We start from the raw sequence: 12,950 nt of genomic DNA, 5'->3' as shown, positions 1-12,950 counted from the left end.
AATTACATATTTGGTTTTTCACATATTGTGAGTGTCTGTGTTATTTGATGCATGCTATGGTTCATTTCCTAGGGATGTGCAGGGGTAAAAAAATTGTGTAGCTTTTTGTTTCATTTTCAGGAAGTTTTTTCCTTACAAATGTAATTTTGTTTAATGCTTGATTTGTTTCTTTTGTTTAAAAAAACAAATCAAATATAAAAAAAAAACAAAAAGGAAACAATGGAAATAGGGCTCCCAAGGCCTCCCGACCCTACCACCTATCCCTCCCACCTGGAAAAACACCAGGGCCAGGATCATCCTCTGATCCCACTTACCCGGTACAATGAGGATCCACTGGAGAGAGGCCTAGGCCCAAGCCAAAGCCAAAACTTTGCATAAGCTGAGACAGGTTGCTGTGACCTTGACCTAAGCTCTATGCAAATCTGAGGCTTAGAGATCTGGTTCAAACACTTCAACCTAGATCTGACACCAGGACTCAGTCTTGAGACTGAGTCCTGACACCTAGACCTTGGCCCAGGCCCAACGCTGGGGTTTGGTATGAGGCTGGGACCCAATGCCTCTGGGCCATGGCCAAAGCCCAGGCCCAGGCTCAGTCTAGAAACCCTGTGATAGGTGTACATCCCACTATATGAAAAATGATGGCCATGGATAGAATTTAAGATGACGAGGACTCTCAGAACTAGACAAAGTAAATCAGGAATACACTTCCCAGCAACTTTTGCTGATGACAGATTAGTACATGTAAATAATTTATATGAGGGCTCTAAGGCTCTAAAATGAAGGGAGGGTGGAGACATTAAATGTATATTAAATGTATATTGCCTTAGAGAAGGGTAAGGAGCAGAGAAAGGGAATCCTACATTAAATTATGCTTACTGAATGCGTAGGCCTGGATTTTCTAAGTTTGCAGAACTTAGAAAATCCGGCAGTAACGGGGGGCGGGCCTGCAAAAGCCAGCAGCGATTGCACCACCGCGGTGCTATTGCTGCCGGCTTTCGCAAACCTATAGCGCCACCATGAAAGGTGGCGCTATTGGCCACGTTACTGATGGCAATAAGGCTCCTTACCTTTTGGCCATCAGCGATGTCTTCACGGCATCCGCCCGGTGCCACCCCGACTCCTCCCCTTCCAGTGCAGATGCCACCCAGAACCCGCACTGATCTAGGTATCGCACGTGAAAAGGGACTTTTCGCGTGCAATACCTTTGGAATATGACCCCCTTAGTTTGTTCCTGAGCACTGCAAAGACACACAGAGAGAAAAACTTGTGGTATATAGGGGTCGATTTTAAAAGGAGCGCATGCGCATCCATGTGCACACAGTTCCTGGTGCATGCACATGGATACGCTAATTTTATAACATGTGCGTGCCGGTGCATACATGTTATAAAATCTAATGGCCGCGTGCGCAAGGTAGGTGAATTTTAATAGACTACATGTGGCGACTCAATCGGGTCTCCCCCAGTTCCCTGCCAGTCTGCTCCATTTAAGTAGTGGACTCGGAGGAAACTTTCCTATCCCTAACCCTACCCTTCCTACCTCTTCCCCTCTCCTCCCCCAACTCCTATTCTAACCCTAACTATTTTTTCACTCAATGCATAATTAAACTCTGGAATTTGTTGCCAGAGGATGTGGTTAGTGCAGTTAGTGTAGCTGTGTTTAAAAAAGGATTGGATAAGTTCTTGGAGGAGATGTCCATTAACTGCTATTAATTAAGTTGACTTAGAAAATAGCCACTGCTATTACTAGCAATAGTGCCCCGGTGCTGCTAATGGTGCTGTCCCAGACCGCCCCCTGCCCTGCCCCAACAGGATGCTGGGCTTGATGGACCCTTGGTCTGACCCAGCATGGTATGTTCTTTTGTTCTTATTCAAATTTTTTTGTTGTTGTTTTTTACTTACTGCTCCGTCGAAGCAGAAGCAACTTCTGGGCCCCGGTGCTGCTAATGGTGCTGTCCCAGACCGCCCCCTGCCCCGCTCCAACCTCTCGACCCACCCCTTCTTAGAGGCCCGGCACTTGTGCGCATATTGGAGTTTACATGTGTAGCTGGGCCTGTTGTAAAATGCGCGCGGAGCGCATAAGGCCCGGCCACAAACATAAACTCTGAAATTTATGCACGTGGGCCTTTGAAAATGTACCTGTTATTGTGCTGTGAATACTGAATGCTGAGTTTGATCCTGAACACTGCAAAGACACATAGAGAGAAAAACCTGCAGCGTTTATTGTGCAAGGAATAATGTATGCTGAGTTTGCTCCTGAACTCTGCAAAGATACAGAGAGAGAGAAAGAGAGAGGGACAGAAACTGCAGAGTTTATTGTGCTGTGAATGCTGAATGCTGTTTGTTCCTGAACACTGAAAAGAGGCAGAGAGAAACCTGCAGCGTTTATTGTGCTGTGAATACTGAAAGTTGTGTTTGTTCCTGAGTACTATAAAGTACAAAGAAAGAGTAAACTACAACATTTATTGATCTGTGTATTCTGAACGCTAAGATGTATTACCAACATTGGCAAAAAAGAGAGGACGCTGAAGTGAGAACATAGAATTTGAAAAATAGTTGTGTTCAAGAACTTTTTCTGGAGTGAAGTCAAAGTACTTTTCTGTATGTGCCTACTGAGAAGTAGCAGCTGGATCAAGCCTCTCTTCTCCTGCTGACCCAATTGTACCTGCACTGCTGGGCAGCATATCTACCAATGGCTGTACTATTTCATGTAAACTCTGGCCTGCATAAAGCATATACAGTAGCACACCTATGCCCCATTAGTGAGAGCCAAGCCTGACCTGATCTGCAACAATCTGAACATAGATTCAGCACTGGCTGCTACCAACCCAGATCCCAGAATAATCACTCAGCCAGCGGCCTCTGCTCCTCTCATGCCACCAAGGCAGGATCATAAATTTGGGATAGAGGGGTATTTGGATGCCAAACCTGGTACCATGTTACATTCAGCAGCCACAGCTCCTACCAAACTGCCTCTTTAGAACATCAGACATATTTCTAAATTAAAAGAGGATAGCACGAGAGAATGATTTCATTGGATTCTCAAACAATATTGATTTTCTCTAACCAAGTATAGATCACCACCTGGGTTTAAAAGCAGTGAGACATTTTCATTATAGACCTGTCAATCATTTGCCATATAATGAGATGATAGAGAGTGTTTTGAAGTTTATTTGAGTGCACAATTTGTGTTTGCTAGCAAGTATTTTCTTCAGAATTGGAGGAAAGCAACAGGAACTACATGTATTCATTCATAGGCACATTTTATCTGGGTTGGTGGGCAGAAGTTGAGGTTTTCTCAGAATATTTGTCATGATATTTAAACAATATGTTTATTTGGTATCAGTTCATAAATATGTAGCTGGAAATGAGAACTTTCAAAAATCAAAGAATTTTTATACACTTCTAATGATAATGTTATGAATTTGAAACTAATGAACATTTCTTTTTTTCTTGTTATATGAAAACATGTTTTTCTGAGTCTGGAGTGGGAATTTTGTGCATGCTTCAGGCTCTTGTTTTCTGTATTTTCATGTCTCATTTTTAATAAACCAATTTGAACATAAAGTGTTAATTTGAATTCTGATGATCTAGGGTTGTGCAAGAATGGTTTACAGAAAAGAAACATCTATGAATTTATTTTGTGTACTTAAGGTACACTTTGTCTATCTTTATTTAGAGGTATGCCATGGAAGATTTGTATAGAAGATTATCCCTCTGAGGAGACTATAGTTAAGAAGCAGATTATCTTTCTCTGAGCTATTTAGCAAGGGGGTACAAAAAGCAAAGTTGAAGAATCTGATTGTGATGTCCATGAAAAATATAAGAAAGATGGACCCCCTCATTTTCCTCCTAGGTACAGGGCCGGTGCAAGGGGATTAGGTGCCCTAGGCGAGCCTTCTCCCTTGCGCAGCCACCCCCTGGTCTCAGCTCCGACTCCTACCTCATTCTCGATTTCACCCGCTGTCTGTGTGGTTTCCTGGGTCGCGAGCAGGTTGGGCACTGCTTGCGGCCCGCCAAATCTCCATTCCTCTTTGCCACCGCTTGCGGCCCCATATGGCTCGCACCTAGTGGTGCACCAAGGGTCTCCGGCACCCAGCGGCCAATGCATTTGTGTATCTCTCCAGCATCCCCCCGTAATCCTTCTTGTACTAATGCTTAAGTCACAGAAAACCAGTGGCATCTCTAGACAGAAGAATGTTTTGGGGGGAGCCAAAATGGCATTTCTTCATCACACCCACCTCTATAGCATGGATCCTGCTTTAAATTTAAATTTAAATTTAAAGTCCCGCTGAACGACCTCCTGCAGTTGATCTCCTGCCGTTCAGCGAGGGTTCCGGACCCCCGCTGAACGACCTCCTGCAGTCGATCTCCTGCCGGCGCCATTTTCCGTACGGAAAACGATTTGCGGCAGGAGATCACTCCCGGACCCCCGCTGGACCCCCAGGAACTTTTGGCCAGCTTGGGGGGGCCTCCTGACCCCCACAAGACTTGCCAAAAGTCCAGCGGGGGTCCGGAACGACCTCCTGCGTCGAATTGTTTTGGTCTATGGCCGCCGCCATTTTGCGGCGGCCATTTTGCAAAATGGCGCCGGCTGAAGACTACACGATTTAGTGTGCCGGTTTTCCTGCTCTCCCCCTTCCCCCGATTTAGCTACGGACCGCCGCTACGGAGGTAATTTAAGGTTACGGAGGTAATTTAAGCTATGGACCGCCGCTACAGACCCCCAGGTAATTTAAGGCATTTGGGGGGGGGGGTTCGGGAGGGTGGGGGATTTAATTTAAAGGGTCGGGGTGGGTTTTAGGGGGTTTTAGTGTGCCGTGTTTTAGTGTGCCGCTGGACCCCCAGGTAATTTAAGGCATTTGGGGGGGGGGTTCGGGAGGGTGGGGGATTTAATTTAAAGGGTCGGGGGTGGGTTTTAGGGTGTTTTAGTGTGCCGGTTTTCCTGCCCTCCCCCTTCCCCCGATTTATGATTTTTTGACGATAAATCGGGGGAATTGGTATTGTATCGTGGCCCTAACGATTTTTGACGATTTAAAATATATCGGACGATATTTTAAATCGTCAAAAAACAATTCACATCCCTATTAATGCATGTGTTTTCCAGCATGTCAATAATAGCATAACTAACAACCACATACACAGTGCATTAGCACTCGCTATTTACAGATTTTATCATCTACACCAGTTCCTCAGTGAACATGCATGCAAATAACCCAATTAAAAATTGTAAATTACCTCATTAGTTATTAATGCTGAATGCACTATCCAGCATTAATACTTAAAAGATTTAAATTGACCTCCTACTTCTGCAAAAGTTAACTACAGCTTTAGGCCTTAAAATAGAGTACATGACCTCTGACCTCCAAACACAAATTTCTCATCACCACCTACCACGATCCTCCTATGCAGAGAAGGGCTTTGCGTAAACCCTCATCTTGGCAAGAATGGCTTCTGGGGCCAGATGTTCCCCTACTATCTATTTCCTTCTCAAGTAAATAAGTCTCCAAGCCTTGCTAATTCCCACATGATACCTTTTTGACTCTGTCCCCCCATCCTCAATCCCACCCACCGTACTCCCAAAGCAAACTCAGCTTTCAAAATCTTTAAAATTATCACTTGAAAGAAGGATCTGATTTTTCCTTTTGCAGATGTGGTGCCAAAATCAAAATTAGAAACATGATGATAGAAAAAGACCATATGGCCCATCCAGTCTGTCCATCCATCCTATTAATTTAGCATTATAATTCTCATCATTTCCTTAGCAATCCCCAGTATTTATCCCATGCTATCTTTAATTCATATACTGTTTTTGTCTCCACCACTTCCACTGAAAGGCTGTTCCTCATATCCACTACCCTCTCTGTAAAAAATATTTTCTAAGATTTCTCCTACCTCCTTACAGCCTCATCTCATGAGCCCCATTCTAGAGCCTTCCTTCCATTGAAAAAGGTTCATCTCCTGGTCATGGAAACTTTTGAGATATTTGAATGTATCTATCATATCTCCCCATTTCGCCTTTCCTCTAGGGTTTATATGTTTAGATCTTTAAATCTATCCCCATATGCTTTAGAACAAAGACCACTGACCATTTTGTAGCCACCTTCTGGACCGATTCCATCCTGTTTATATCCTGTTGAAAGTGCAGTCTCCAGAATTGTTACACACTATTCCAAGTGAGGTCTTACTTGCTGACCATTCCTCTCTCTATGTAGCCAAGCATCTTTCTAGTTTTTATCATCACTTTATCTACCTGTTTGGCCACCTAAAAATAATCAAATATAATTACACCCATATCCTACTCTTCCTTTATGCTTAGAAGAATTTCACCTCTATTACCATACCTTTCCCTTGGGTTTTTGCAGCCTAAATGCATTTCTCTGAATTTTTAGCATTAAATCTTAGCTGCCAGACCTTAGACAATTGCTTGAGCTTCACTAGATCCTTCCTTATTTTTTCTACTCCTTCCTAGCTGTCCACCCTGTTACAGATTTTGGTATCATCAACAAAAGACAAACCTTTCCCAACAATCCTTCTCTTAAGTAGTTCACAAACAGTTTGAAAAGAACCAGTCCAAGGACTGATCCCAGAGGCACACCACTAGTAACAACCACCTCTTCAGAGAAAACTCCATTTACCACTACCCTTTGTCGCCTCCCACTCAGTCAGTTTTTAACCCAGTAAGTCACTTTAAGATCCTTACCAAGGGTGCACAATTTAATTATGTCTTCTGATTGGAAATATGTTAAAGGCCTTGCTGAAATCCAAGTACACTTAGTCTAGCACCCTCCCTTAATCCAACTCTCTGGACATACAATCAAAGAAATTGATCAGATTCATCTGACAAAATTGTACCATTGGCATGCTGAAAAGCATACAGCATGTTGGAGTCAGAATGTCAACAGTACCATTTTGATTTTTGTGCTGCAGCCTTCAGGAATAAAATCAGTGCCCTCCTATTGGTGAAGGTTTTGAAGAGTTTGAAGGTGAATTTGGTCTGGGAAGAAAAAGGAGTGGGTGTCAACTAAGCTTGGAGGCCCTTATCTTATGAGGGTCAGCTGAGCCCAAAGACCATTATCTGCCAGGATTTTTGAAATGGGTGTGGAGTAAGGAATGAATTTAACTGGACCTGAAGGCCCTCATCTACCAGGATGGTCCTTTATAGGCCCAGAGTCCCAATTTTGTCTTTGGTAGTATGGATGGTTTATGGGAGATGGCAGGAGGACCACAGGGGCCCATTTCTAGTACAATGTTTCCCAACCCTTTCCTGGAGGCACAACTAGCAAATCAGATTTTCAGGATTGCCACAATGAATATGCATGAGATAGATCTGCATACATTAAAGACCCAGTGTATGCCAAACTAACTCATGCATATTTATTATGAAAATTCTGAGAAGCAGACTGGCTAGATGAGCCTTCAGGACAGGGTTGGAAAACATTGTTCTAGTCTAGGGGCAGGCGGAAGATCCTTACACTAACTATCTTTTTCACTTTGGGCTGGTTAGTGAGGAGCAACAAGAACTGTTCAACTTAGAGAAGAGACGGCTGAGGGGGGATATGATAGAGGTGTTTAAAATCATGAGAGGTCTAGAACGGGTAGATGTGAATCGGTTATTTACTCTTTCGGATAGTAGAAAGACTAGGGGGCACTCCATGAAGTTAGCATGGGGCACATTTAAAACTAATCAGAGAAAGTTCTTTTTTACTCAACGCACAATTAAACTCTGGAATTTGTTGCCAGAGGATATAGTTAGTGCAGTTAGTATAGCTGTGTTTAAAAAAGGATTGGATAAGTTCTTGGAGGAGAAGTCCATTACCTGCTATTAAGTTCACTTAGAGAATAGCCACTGCCATTAGCAATGGTAACAAGGAATAGACTTAGTTTTTGGGTACCTGCCAGGTTCTTATGGCCTGGATTGGCCACTGTTGGAAACAGGATGCTGGGCTTGATGGACCCTTGGTCTGACCCAGTATGGCATTTTCTTATGTTCTTATGTTCTTATCAAGTATGGCAGAAATACTATGGTTGTGCAGTTTTTGAAGAACCATGGTATAAGTTTTTCACATTCTGCATCTTATTAATTTGGCACATTGGGTTTTAACACCTAATATACAACTGGTGTTAACCATGACAGGTAACATGAGTTACCATTTTGCTTTTAATGATGGTAGCACATAGGCTCCAAAATGTATCTATGTGAAATAAATAGTTTTTACATACTGCTAGGGAGGAATATAGGCTGAAAGCAACAAGTAAATATTGGAAAAACTGGTGAACAGGCAAATAACTCACGTAAAAATCTTGTTTATAAAAGTGAGTAATGCAAAGTAGCAGTGGGAAATCTCATGCAATATTTAAATAAATGTGACAAGGGAATGCAAGAAATACTTTGCATATTTATAAAAGAAAATGTTATCACACCAGGATCACACTCATAATAAATAATATGCTGTTGTAGAACATTCTGAATAGGAAAACCATGTAAGATGATATCTCTTCTACATTGCTTTAATTGGTAAAAAATTAACCACAAAATTCTGTTTCCAGAAGAAAAGCATTATGTATGTAATAAGATTTAGCAAACACAGTAGTAAAATTTTAATTCCAGCAATGAAGCAAATAAAAGCCTTAGGCTTTAGGTTCTTGATTCAGTAAGCCTTTTGAGAAAGTCTTCTACAGATGATGAATAGTGTGTATATTTGATAATGGAAAAATATAACATTATAAATAAGCATAACCAAATATTTGATTAAAGCAGACATGAAGCCTAACCTCTTTCACTCAGGAGCATCCTTTTATTTTTCCTGGGAAGCAGTACTGAAAGTGTAATACAATGGAATAATTTAAAGTTTGTTTGTTTTTTAACAAAATGATTGCATCTTTATAAAATTGCACTTACGATATCCTGCTAACTGTCCAGCATAATTAGTTTTGAACTAATAAGCTCATAAAAAAGACATTCAATGACAAGCATAGATACAAGTGGTAGATCTTATTTGGACACAATCAACTAAAACACTATACATTTAAAAAACTGATACACAGTAAGTGGAACATGCAATGTTCTTTGCATTGCAGGGAACAGAATGCCAGAATATCCTATATGTATATAATTATATAAGTTTCAGTTACACTATAATCATATGTTTTTATTATTATTATCCATTTGTGGATGCCAAGTTCCACCTGATTAATTAACAGTGTAAAACAAAAAACAGTAAAGATACATTGGATGGTTAAAATCCGTTAAAATATAGCAATGTGTAAGATTAAGGTAATGTAATACAATTGCACATTAATAGAACGTTTTGATATATTGGCAGTATAATATTTAGGTTTTATGTCAACAAACCATAAAAAGATAACCTATGCATCATTCACTAAATTCTGTAACTTCCAAAAGACTTAGGGCTGGATTTTCAAAGTGCTACGCATGCAACGTGTGCCGAGCATATTTTAAAAAGGCACGGCAAAGCGTGTAAAGCCCCGAGATGTGTATAAGTCCCGGGGCTTGCAAAAAGGGGCAGTCCAGGGGCGGGGCGTAGGCAGGGCCAGAAGCCTTGCCGCTGTGTTGGAGAATCGTGTGCTGGCAAGCTGCTGGCGTGCGCAACTTGCGCCTGCCCAGAGGCAGGCGCAAAAGGTAAGACAAAGGTTGGGGGGGGGGGGGGGGTAGAGTAGGGCTGGCGGGGGAAAGGTTAGGGGAAGGGTAGAAGGTAGAATAGGGGGTAGAGTAGGGCTAGGGCGGAAAAGGTTAGGGGAAGGGGTGGGAAGGTCAGGCTAGGAGGAAGGGAACGGGGGAAGGCAGTGCGGCTCAGCGTATGCAAGGTGCACAATTGTGCACCCCCTTGCATGTGCCGACCCCCGATTTTATAACATGCGCATGCCTGCTCGCAAATGTTATAAAATCGCGTGTCCATGTGTGCACGTTGGGTAGCACACACGCATGTCTTAAAATCTACCCCAGTCTGCATATACTTTATCCATGCAGACTTTAGTCCAAATTTGTAGGTAACTGGACTGGTATATACGTACCTGGGAATTCTCTGGATTTTGTGTAGAAAATTTGGAATTCTGAAGGAATTGACGAGTCTTCAGGCTAACAATCATAAATTCCAGGTGCTCCTCCTCCTTCTTGCCCAAGTGGCTCTGGAAGAAAGAGAAGCCGGAGCTGCACGGCAAGAAGACGGAGAAGCATTAGCTTGTGTGGTGAAGAGGGGCAACATATGTCTCTGTAAGCAAGGCTGCCATAAAGTCCATTTCTCACCGGCCCAAGAAGATCAGAGCCATTGCGGAGCCCATCCTGCAGTGGGCCAAGAAGAGGAAGCCCAGCAGCATGGCCCCCATGGGCCTCATCCTGCTCTGGTTCAAGAAGAGGAGGAGAGAGGGAGGCTGAGGCCCTGATAGAGTGTGTGTATGTGTAAAAGAATGCTTGAGTGTGTGTGTGTGTGTGTGTGTGTGAGCAAAAGCATGTGAGAAAGAGAGAGACAGACAGCATGTGTGAGTGTCTGTGGGAGTGAGCTTCCCCCTCCTTCCCAATCTGCAACAATCTCAGGGTGACTGGAAATCAGAAGTTCCCAAGTATGGGAATGCTCACAGAATAACTTTAACAAAGTAACACCTACCTTTCAGAGGGTGTAACTTGTGAGGGTTCACTTGCATGAATACTCTACAATATAGAAAAGTATGTGCATAAGTTCCAACTCTACCCCCACCTCGACCCCCTCGGAATGCCTCTTCCTAGTTCATATAAAAGTAGATGAGAGACTGGGTTACATGCACACTTTTATGAGCATTGAGCCCCCAAATATTTTCTAATAGCCTTTTAGGTGCATAAAACATGTTCTTTTCCCCTTTTATATATGGTTTATTTTACTATTATTTTTGCACTTGGAAAGATTCATGCTAAGGTCAGCAACTATTAGCTTCCTAATAACTTTCAGATCGATACTGTAACGTGCGGTTGAAGATTTCCCGTCTGTAACGTGCTGTGAGCGCACAATTCGGAGGCGTAAGGCGATCCAGCGATACAGTCTCCAGTTTCACGCGTCCTTAGCGCTTCTTAAAACAGACGCATAACCCTTTCCGCACGCAGCATGTATATGATATGTAAATGAATGAATTAGCTGTTTAATGAAGGAATTAGCTATTCCCCTCCGATACTGTGACGCGCGCTCAGATTATCTCCTTTCTAACCCACTATTTTGCCGCGTCCTTAACCTGTTAGTTTACCGCCTACCCTCTACTTGGTGTTAGTGTGGTGTTCAAAAATTAAAACGGGAATAAAGTGTAAAAAATGGGGGTAAAACCAAAGGGAGTAAAGTGTAAAAAACCATGGACGACCTCCATATTAACATTGCAGCGTAAGTTGTTTATATATATGTATAAATACCTGTCTCTTTCCTGTCACTTTCCGAATCCCCCAGGCGTGCGGTCATCGAGGCGGCGGCGGGAGCCGGCGGGCGGATGGGCGCCCGTTCATCCAGGCGGCGGCGGCGGGAGCCAGGGGCGGGTGGGTGCGCGTTGGATCCAGGTGGCGGCGGGAGCCGGCGGACGGGTGGGCGCGCGTTGGATCCAAGCGGCGGCGGGAGCCGGCGGGCGGGTGGGTGCCCGTTCATCCAGGCGGTGGCGGTGGCGGGAGCCGGCAGGTGCACATTCGATCCAGGCGGTGGTGGGAGCCGGCGGGCGGGTGGGCGCGTGTTCGATCCAGGCCGCAGCCGGAGCGGGCGGGTGGGCGTGCATTCATCCAGGCAGAGGGAGCAGGCGGCGAAAGCGGCCTCCGGCAGCCCCCACTGGAAGTTGCTTTTGCCGCCGGCTCCCTCTGCCTGGATGAATGCACGGCCCCCGCCGGCAGTGAATGAATGCCCATGCAATTTCAGCGCTCAAGGCAGTCACATGCCGTGACGTCAAGTGTCGTGACGTCACGCCTTGAGCGCCGAAATCGCACGGGCATTCATTCACTGCCGGCGGGGGCCGTGCATTCATCCAGGCAGAGGGAGCCGGCGGCGAAAGCGGCCTCCGGAGGCCGCTTTTGTCGCCGGCTCCCTCTGCCTGGATGAATGAACGCCCACCCGCCCACTCCGGCCGCGGCCTGGATCGAACACGCGCCCACCCGCCTGCCGGCTCCCACCGCCGCCTGGATTGAACGCACGCCCACCCGCCCGCCGGCTCCCGCTGCCGCCGCCGCTGCCTGGATGAACGGGCGCCCACCCGCCCGCTGGCTCCCGCCGCCGCCTGGATCCAACACGCGCCCACCCGCCCGCCGGCTCCCGCCGCCTGGATCCAACGCGCGCCCACCCGCCCGCCGGCTCCCGCCGCCCCCTGGATCCAACGCGCGCCCACCCGCCCGCCGGCTCCCACCGCCGCCGCCGCCTGGATGAACGGGCGCCCATCCGCCCGCCGGCTCCCGCCGCCGCCTCGATGACCGCACGCCTGGGGGATTCGGAAAGTGACAGGTATTTATACATATATATAAACAACTCACGCTGCAATGTTAATATGGAGGTCATCCATGGTTTTTTACACTTTACTCCCTTTGGTTTTACCCCCATTTTTTACACTTTATTCCCGTTTTAATTTTCGCCCTGCGCCTTGCTTCGGGAGGGGGGGAACCATCCACTTCCTGGTGCCTGTCATTTCAAATGTCATTTGAAATGACAGGTACCAGCGCACCCAGGATACTGTATAGGCGCTGTATTAGCGCCTATATAGTAAAATGGGTTGCGCGGGCCTAACGCTTGCCTAACGCTTCGCAGACGCGGCATGTATTTGCATGCAATTTGAAGAGAGTATCGAGCGGTAGGTGAAGAGAACTGTGCGTGCTGGGAACGAGGGTGCGCCTGGCACTGCCACACTCTTTCTAACGCGGCCTTACTGTATCGACCTGTTTGTAGGTACTGTTAGCAAACACAACAAATGAGCTTAAGTGGTACACTGTCCTAGACCAATCTATA

This window comes from Rhinatrema bivittatum, chromosome 9 (assembly GCF_901001135.1).
Source record: "Rhinatrema bivittatum chromosome 9, aRhiBiv1.1, whole genome shotgun sequence".
Classification (NCBI taxonomy): domain Eukaryota; kingdom Metazoa; phylum Chordata; class Amphibia; order Gymnophiona; family Rhinatrematidae; genus Rhinatrema; species Rhinatrema bivittatum.
This window is presented reverse-complemented; position numbering follows the sequence as displayed.